At 40.1% G+C, this 8,871-nt stretch overlaps 1 long non-coding RNA gene across 1 annotated transcript; it reads right to left on the bottom strand.

Moving 5' to 3' along the window:
• Window positions 1–880: 880 nt before the first annotated feature.
• Window positions 881–2,285, bottom strand: LOC104895216 (uncharacterized). Its single transcript, XR_790277.4, has 2 exons — window positions 1,348–2,285; window positions 881–1,141 (listed from the first exon to the last, which is right to left on the bottom strand). It is a non-coding gene; the product is annotated as an uncharacterized LOC104895216 (long non-coding RNA).
• Window positions 2,286–8,871: the final 6,586 nt, after the last annotated feature.

Genomic DNA, 8,871 nt, shown 5'->3' with positions numbered 1-8,871 from the left:
TTACTTTGGTATGAATGATTGGAAAACCAAGATATTTACCTAACGAGAAGAATTTCTCCATTTGAAGGATATTATGCGAATCCAATTCTGAAACATTTTGCGTATATTAAAATGCATACTTTTGAAAATTAACAAGTTGGCTTGACATATAACAATATTTATCTAAAATATTTTTGATTGTATAACAACTATCCTTTGTAGCTTTAGCAAACACCATAGTATCATCTGCAAAAGTTATGAAGGAAATTTTAACTCTTGTGTGTCCTAATGTAACACCTATACATTTAGAGCCAACATAACTAGCTTCATGCAATTGACGAGCTATAATTTTCTGCACATAAAATAAATATATAAGGAGATAAATGGTCTCCTTGACGAATTCCTCTTGACGGGACAAAAGTTTCACCTAGAATACCATGAACTAAAACTGAAAAGAAAACTGTAGTAATACTAATACATTGTTTTAACCACCCTATCCAACAAGAGTAGAAACCCAATTTCTCAAAAGTAATAAAGATGAAATCTCACTTTAAACAATCATATGCTTTTTCCATATCCAATATTAAAGCTATCCATCCAATTGCTTTCTTATTTTATTCAGATATGTGCTTCAGGCTCCGTTTGACACGTGATATAAGCAGCTTATGCCTTACAACTAATCAACCACAGTTAAATGGACTTGACTATGTCTAAACAAGTGGCTAATAACTGAAGAACAATCAAATCCTATAGAACCTAACTTAACATATAATCCGCCAGCTAAGGGCCCGTTCGTTATCGGCTTTTGTTTTCAGTTTTTTTTTGAAAACTAAAAATCAAAAACTGAAAACCAAAAAAAGTAATTTTCACTTTTCAGTTGTCAGTTTCCAAAATCATCATGTTCCCAATAAATTGACTAATTTTTTATTCATTATAGGACTTGTATCATATGACTTTGAAAATCGAAAAACCAAAAAACAGAAAACCACAATAATACCAAACAGGCCCTAAATTAAGTGTTTCCCATTAGAAAGATTAAGTTAGTCTGTGTTACATGGCTAAGATGCAATGCTAGCAAATCCCTACTCCACAACTAACAGTGAATCCAAAACCTGAGGAAATGGTTACAGACATCACAATCCTCAGGATAGATCAAATGTACCTGCGAAAAGCAGATTTGACATTATACTTATAAACTATCTAAATCACTGAATTCAACCTCTATAGCGAAGAATGAGCGACATTCTTGGAGTAGAAAATGAAACAAATGAGCTCTTGAAACAACTCACAGACCAACAGATGCAAAGATCTGTTATTTCCATTGTTGGCATGGGTGGAATAGGAAACTCAAAAGAAAATCGATCGAACCTTGTTAATGAATAAGAACTGAAAGTCAATTGAATTTGAAATAGATCTCCTCTGACTTCGGCAATTCATCCAGCACGAGCAATAATTCACCTAAAGAAAGATGAAAATCGCAAATTTAGGTCAGAAAATTTCGATTGAAGAACGACGAGTTCAATCAAGATTTTAACAATTACAGAAGAATTAATCAACATTTTGTTGATTACAAAAGATGAAAAGAAGATTTGAGGAGAATTGTAGTCGGTAGAGAGTGTTAGAAATCAAAAAACAAATTGAGGAAATTCGGATATTAATTGAACAAAAACAGAGAATTTTGAGTAAAGAATCTCAGCAAAAGTTTCGCCTGGAGCCAAAATTTCGTTCTCATGTATTGAACTCCATTAATGGAGCTTGAAGAAAGAAGACAGTAATCGAAATAGGAGAGAGGAGAGAGAGCAAAGAGGAATTAGATTGCTTGTACTCGAATGTATAATTTCATATCTTACAAGTTAAAAGGGTAAAAAAAAAAAAAAAAAAAAAAAAAAAAAAAAAAAGTTCCCTCTAGGTTTCCTTGGGAGGGTATAGCCTAGCCGGCGGCGCTAGTTTTTTCCTCGTCTGGAGGATTATCTCAAGGTTTCTCCTTGAGATTGGTGGTTTCGCTAATGGCCTCACAACCATTAGTGGGAAGTAAGGAGGGTAATATTACGGTTGAGAAACATCGGACGGGGGAAATAATGGATAATTCTTCTTTAAAAAGAGCAATATCACTGGAGGACGACAAGGAGGACGCAATTGATTGGGTGGAGGGGGAGACCGAAGCGGAGGACGATAGGGTTGAATTGGGATTGGTAGGGAAAATCTGGACTGGGAGACATATAAATGTCAACGCATTTATGGCTACTATTAAAAATATATGGCAGCCAAAACATGGTCTTGATATAAGTGCTATGGGGAAAAATATGTTTGCTTTCCAATTCTACCATTGGAGGGACAAACAAAGAGTGCTAGAAGGACAGCCTTGGCACTTTGATCACCATGCCCTTTTGCTTGAGGAGATTGATGAATCAATTAGACCATCGGATATGGAGATTTTTGCTTTCCCTATGTGGGTTAGGGTTTATAACCTTCCGTTCAAAGGTAGGTTAATCAACGCCAATGTAGAAGCCATTGGCAACAAAATTGGACGATTTGTTAAGATGGATGCGTCGGGGTTGGTGGGAATAGATAAATCAGTGCGAATCCGTATTTTGATTGATGTTCGTAAACCTCTAAAACAGCAAATAAAAATAAAGATGAGAGGGGGGATTGAGGATTTTTTTGAAGTAAAATACGAAAAACCTCCCCTTTTTTGCTACCATTGTGGGTTATTAGGTCATGGTCTTAAAGATTGTGACGACTATAAGGGGGAAGAAGAGACAAAGACAAAGTATGGCGAGTGGTTAAAAGCATCACCATGGAGGCATTCTAAGCAAGGGGAGGAGAGGAGAGGAGAGAATGGGGCAAACTCATGTGCGCGACAATTATTTGTCACAAAGCCTAAACAGTGGAACAATCGGAAGGAGAAGGCTGAGAGCGAGCAGATGAACGAAGTTGTCGAAAAGCTTCAATTTTGTGGGTTACAATCTCACCTGATGGCGGGGAACTTGGATGATATCGGAGGGACAGGAAAGGAAAAGGTGACAGGTGTGACGGGGGATGCAGAAGATAGCAGGGGGGTAATGGTCATAAAGGAGAAGGAGACTGTAGAAAGGGATAAGGAAAAAACAGAAGTTGTGCGTAAGGATACTCCGGGAATCCACGGTGAAACCATAGCTGGGGAATTGCCGACTGAAAATGTTCCACAACATATTGAGGTGGCGACAGTGGGTGTTACTGAGGACACTTCGCAGTGTGAGGCGAGCAAGGGACCTATAAGAACTATTGCCAAGAAGAAGAAATGGGTGAAAATCCTAAAAGATGGCCACATGTGTTCTGAAGGAGGAACCTTTAAGGCAGGTATGGTGAGGAAGGAGAGGGACTTTGATGATAGTGTGATGACAGAACAGGGACTAATAAAAAGCAGAAAACGAAGGGTTAATGAAGATGCAGCTCCAGTCGAAGATATGCAGGTTGATGATATGCGAATAGTGGCGGGCCCCACACCATGGGCCCTTGGTGATCAATGATGACGATCCTGTCATGGAACTGCAGAGGTTTAGGGAGCTCCTTTGCAGTCAATGCGCTTAGGCGTATTGTATTTACAGAAAACCCGTCCTTAATTTTTCTCCAGGAAACTAAACTGAATTCTAGTGAAATGGAGAAGATTAAGTCGAAACTGAAGTGTTCTGGAATGTTAGTAGTTAGTTGTGTTGGCTCTGGTAGGAAGCGAAGGGGTGGTATAGCTATGTTGTGGAGACACGGGTGGGACGTGACCTTAAAATCTTTCTCGTTGAATCATATGGATGTCTGGATTCAGATTACTGGTTACGAGGAGTGGCGGCTAACGGGTTTTTACGGGCACCCGGAAGATGAAAATAAGAGGAAAACGGGGGATTTGATGGAGATGCTGAAGGAGGAGATAGTGAAACCATGGCTGTGGTGTGGAGATTTTAATCTCATGTTATGGTCAACTGAAAAAAAGGGGGGCAGCGACTTCAAATTTGAGGAGGCGGCAATATTCCGAAATGCAGCTCAATCTTGTCAAATGATTGATCTTGGCTATGTAGGCTATGATTTCACATGGTCAAATAATAGAGGTGGTGTAGACAATGTACAGGAGCGTTTGGATAGAGTTATGGCAAACCAAGAATGGAAAGACATTTTCGCGGGGTCCTTTGTAACGCATCTGGAAAAACGCAAATCTGACCACCTCCCTATTCTTCTCAGTATTAGAACTTGCATAGATGAACCTCAGGAGAGACGGAAGAAAAAGCTGTATAGGTTTGAGGAGTTTTGGTGCCGAGACGAGTCGTGTGGGGAGATTATCAAAGGTGCATGGAACAATGGCGCTGATGTGTCGACGAATATAATGCGAACAGCTCAAAAACTCACGCACTGGAGCAATAAGAAGTTTGGAGATGTGGCTAAGGAGCTCCGAAAGTGTAAACAACAAATGGGCAGGCTCATGGAGGAAGAGCAAACTGTCGAAGTAATTGCTGAAATGAGGAAATTAGATGATCACATGAATGAGCTGGAGAGTAGGGAAGAGATTTACTGGAAGCAGAGGAGCAGACAAGAATGGCTCAAAAGCGGGGATAAAAATACTAGCTTCTTCCACGCCAAAACTAAGCAAAGGCGTGAAAGAAATAGTATAAATTTTATTAGGGATGAAGCTGATAATATTTATAAGGATGAGAGACATATTTCGGAACTGTTTGTGGCGCACTTTGAGGCACTATTTGGGTCTTCCAATGACGTTGATCCGGACCCAGTGATAGATAAAGTAAACGCAATGGTCTCGGCAGAAATGGTGAACATGTTAGATGTGCCGTTTACAGGAGATGAAGTCGCAGATGCCTTGTCCCAAATGCACCCAACAAAGGCCCCGGGCCCAGACGGTATGTGTGCGTTATTTTATCAAAAATACTGGAATATTATTGGCTCAGATATTATTACTAGGGTGTTGGGGATTCTAAACCATGGAGAAGAGATAGAGTCTATTAATCAGACTCACATTGTTTTAATTCCGAAAAAGAAAATTTGTGAGTCTCCTGGTGATTATAGACCGATTAGTTTGTGTAACGTCTTATATAAATTGGTTGCTAAAGTCCTTGCAAATAGAATGAAAAAAGTTCTCCCTGATATCATACATGAGTCCCAGAGTGGTTTTGTTCCGGGTCGCTTAATTTCTGACAACATTCTAGTAGCATATGAATGCTTTCACTATCTGAGAAAGAAACGAACAGGCAGGAATGGCTTTTTGGGGTTAAAGTTAGATATGAGCAAAGCTTATGACCGAGTGGAGTGGTGTTTCCTGGAAAAAATGATGACTAAGTTGGGTTTTCCTAACTCTTTTGTAGATAATATTATGAAATGTGTCCGTTCTGCAGCTTTCTCGATATTGATTAACGGACAACCGTCCAGGAAGTTTCTTCCTTCTCGGGGGCTTCGACAGGGGGACCCCCTCTCTCCTTTCCTTTTCATAATATGTGCAGAAGGTTTGTCAACATTACTAAGAGATGCTGAGGAGAAAAAACTGATTCATGGTGTTAAAATAGGGAATAAGGTGGATCCAATTTCTCACCTTTTCTTTGCTGATGATAGTCTACTGTTCACTCGGGCCAATGAGGAAGAAGTGGAGAAAGTCCTCGAAATTCTCTCTATCTATGAAGCTGCCTCGGGGCAAAAACTGAATATGGAAAAATCGGAGGTGTCTTTTAGCCGAAATTTGGACTCACAAAAGAAGGATATGCTTCAGATGAAGTTGACTTTTAAGGCTGTTGAAGGGCATGAAAAATATTTAGGACTTCCAACACACCTTGGAAGTTCTAAGAAACGAGTTTTCCAAACTATTCAGGATAGAATATGGAAGAAATTGAAAGGATGGAAAGAAGGTTATCTCTCTCAAGCAGGGCGTGAGGTTCTGTTAAAATCCATTGCACAGGCAATCCCAACCTACGCTATGCAGTGCTTTAATGTCCCTGTGAGTATTCTCAATGAAGTGGAGCGCCTCTGTAGGAATTTTTTCTGGGGGCAACAGAAAGAGGAGAGACGTACAGCATGGGTGGCTTGGCATAAGACCCAAAGGTCTAAGAAGGAAGGGGGCTTGGGTATGCGAGATTTGCGGGTTTTCAATAAAGCGCTCCTTGGGAAACAAGCATGGAGAATACTAACAAACTCGAAGTCACTGCTGTTTCGCACTTTGAAGATGAAGTATTTCCCCAAGAGTGAGTTCATGGATGCAAAAGTGAGCCCGAATGCGAGTTTCACCTGGCGATCGATATGTTCAGCGAGAGAAATTATTGATAAGGGGGCTGTGAAGGTTGTGGGTAAGGGCAACACGATTAATATCTGGAGGGATCCGTGGATACCAACTCTACCAAAGTTTCGGGTGCTGCAACAACAATCTGCAGAAAATGAGGAAATTCGAGTAGTAAGTGATCTGATGAACGAGAATAGATGGAATGTAGAGCTGATAAATTCAATTTTCTCTCCCTGGGAAGCGAAAGCAATCACAAGCATTCCTCTAGCGAGATACGCGGATGAAGATGGATGGACTTGGCACTTTACAAAACACGGGGATTTTACGGTCAGAAGTGCTTACTATAAGGAGCTGGAAACAAAGCAAAATAACCATGCATCGTCCTCGAACCAACTAAGGGCCTGTGTGTGGAAAAGACTGTGGCAAGCTAAGGTTCCACCAAAAATAAAAAACTTTGGGTGGAAAGTGCTACACAATGCAATACCTGTCAAAGAGAATCTGTGTTCAAGAGGGATAGAAGTTGACAAATGGTGCTCGGTCTGCGGTAGTGAAGTGGAGGACATGAGCCACGCTCTGATGAGATGTCCAGAAGCGAAGATGATGTGGTACACCTCCCCTCTTCGCCTGGAAATAAGGTGCGACTCGCGAATGGATTTCAAGGAGTGGTGTATCCACCTTGTGAGTCAGTATAATGAACAAGCTTGGTGGGACATTTTTTGGAGCCTCTTATGGGGTCTTTGGTTAAAAAGAAATGCTTGGGTGTTCGAACAAAAGAGGAAACCGGTGAATGAGGTTGTTGCACGAGCAGCTGGCATTGTTGGAGAATATGAAGCAGCTAACACTTCGCACAATAGGGCCCAAAATCAGAATGGTGTTAAACAAAAATGGGAACCTCCTCCGAGGTTGTTCTGTAAAGTAAACTCAGACGCGGCTTGCTTCGAAGATGGATCTTATGGGTTGGGAGGAATAATAAGAGATGAAGTGGGAGACGTGTTGGTGGCAACTTGTATGGGTGTTGGTGGAAACAATGATGTCGAAGTCGCTGAAGCTCTAGCTGCCCGTCATGCTCTCACAACAGCCCTTGAAGCGGGGTTAAATCGAGTAATCCTGGAGGTGGACAATCTGAAAGTTTTCACTCATCTACATTCAGGAAAGAAGGAAAAGTCGCATTTTGGTGTCATAGTGAATGATATTAGGAAAATTGCTGATCAATGCATTGACATTAAATTTTCTCATGTTGGTAGGAAAGGAAATGTAGCTGCTCATATGTTAGCTAGGATGAGTTGCAAGTTTGAAGAAATGCGGGTCTGGATTGAGGAAGTCCCTCATGAGATCCTTAGAGCTGTAACTGATGATTATGGTTAATCCTTTTAATAAAGCTCTATTCTCGCCAAAAAAAAAAAAAAAAAAAAGTTAAAAGGTTTATATTTCTTCCTTCAAAAAAAAAAAAAAGTTTTATATTTCAGTTATAATGTATAACCTCTATTTCAAATTAATTGTTACACTTTTCACGCATGTCAATATAGAACTTTAAGGACATATATCTTTAGTTTTGTATTTGTAAAAATTATAAAAAGTACATATTAATAAAATACATACCAATACGAATCTAACAAGATCCCACATGATTATGTTTTTATTCACGTATAAATCACAAACGAGGGTTAAAGTGCAATTTGTGAATAGTATAAAATGTCAAACTGTAACAATTAATTTAAAACGGAGGTCCCCTCAAAAAAAAAAATTTAAAACGGAGGTAGTATCTTTTTGTACCGTGTATTTCATTGTATAAATTTTGTATATAATGTTGTTTAAGGAAAAAAAAAAAAACAGCATAAACATAAATTAAGAATACTTTCGTTTTTAGCATTATTCAATGTATATATGCCTAAAATAAGGAGCAGCTGACATGACACAATTCATAGCTTACATTCATTTGTTACGATAGCCATTAGTTTGTAGAATATGTTATAAGATTGGTATCTTGTAACCTATCTGTACAAGATTTCATTGTGATACATACAAGTAACGATCTGCCAATTTTTAGTCAAGGAATAATGGTTTGTCACCAGTTTGGAATGACAAATTTTTTTTTTTTTTTGATCTTTGTCCATACTTAAGGATGACAATGGATGTCAACTAGTTAGTTGTTTAAAATTTTAATAGTTGGTATCCGAATCCAAGATCAATTCTTGTTTACATCATTAGTCTGTGTTGTGAAACATGATAAACATTAATTATGCAAAGTCCAACATTTAAATTCATGTAGGGGGTGGAAAAAGACGAAGGAAGAGGAGAGGGAGGAGGGGAGAAAGTTTAAAGGGAGATGCAAGGGGTGGAAAAAGACGAAGGGAGAGGAGAGGGGGGGAGGGAGGGGCGACTGGGGCATGGGGTAAAGGGGAGAGGGGTGATTGGGGAATGGGGTGAGGGGGGGGGGGAGGAGGTGGGCAGAGACGAAGGGAGAGAAGATGGGGAGAGGGGGCGACATATGCATGGGGATAAGGGGAGATGGGAGGGGGTGGGTAGAGAAAAAGGTTGGAGGGTTGGGGGGGGGTAGGAGCTTGGCTGCCTGCAACTTTGCAAGAGTTGCAGGGTATGTTGTGGAGGTGAGAACCGAGTGTGTGTGTGGGGAGGGGAGGGGGGTAGGG

The sequence above is a fragment of the Beta vulgaris genome, chromosome 6, assembly GCF_026745355.1.
Source record: "Beta vulgaris subsp. vulgaris cultivar EL10 chromosome 6, EL10.2, whole genome shotgun sequence".
Classification (NCBI taxonomy): Eukaryota; Viridiplantae; Streptophyta; class Magnoliopsida; order Caryophyllales; family Amaranthaceae; genus Beta; species Beta vulgaris.
The sequence above is the reverse complement of the archived record's forward strand: the minus strand, read 5'-3'. Positions and strand labels throughout refer to the sequence as shown.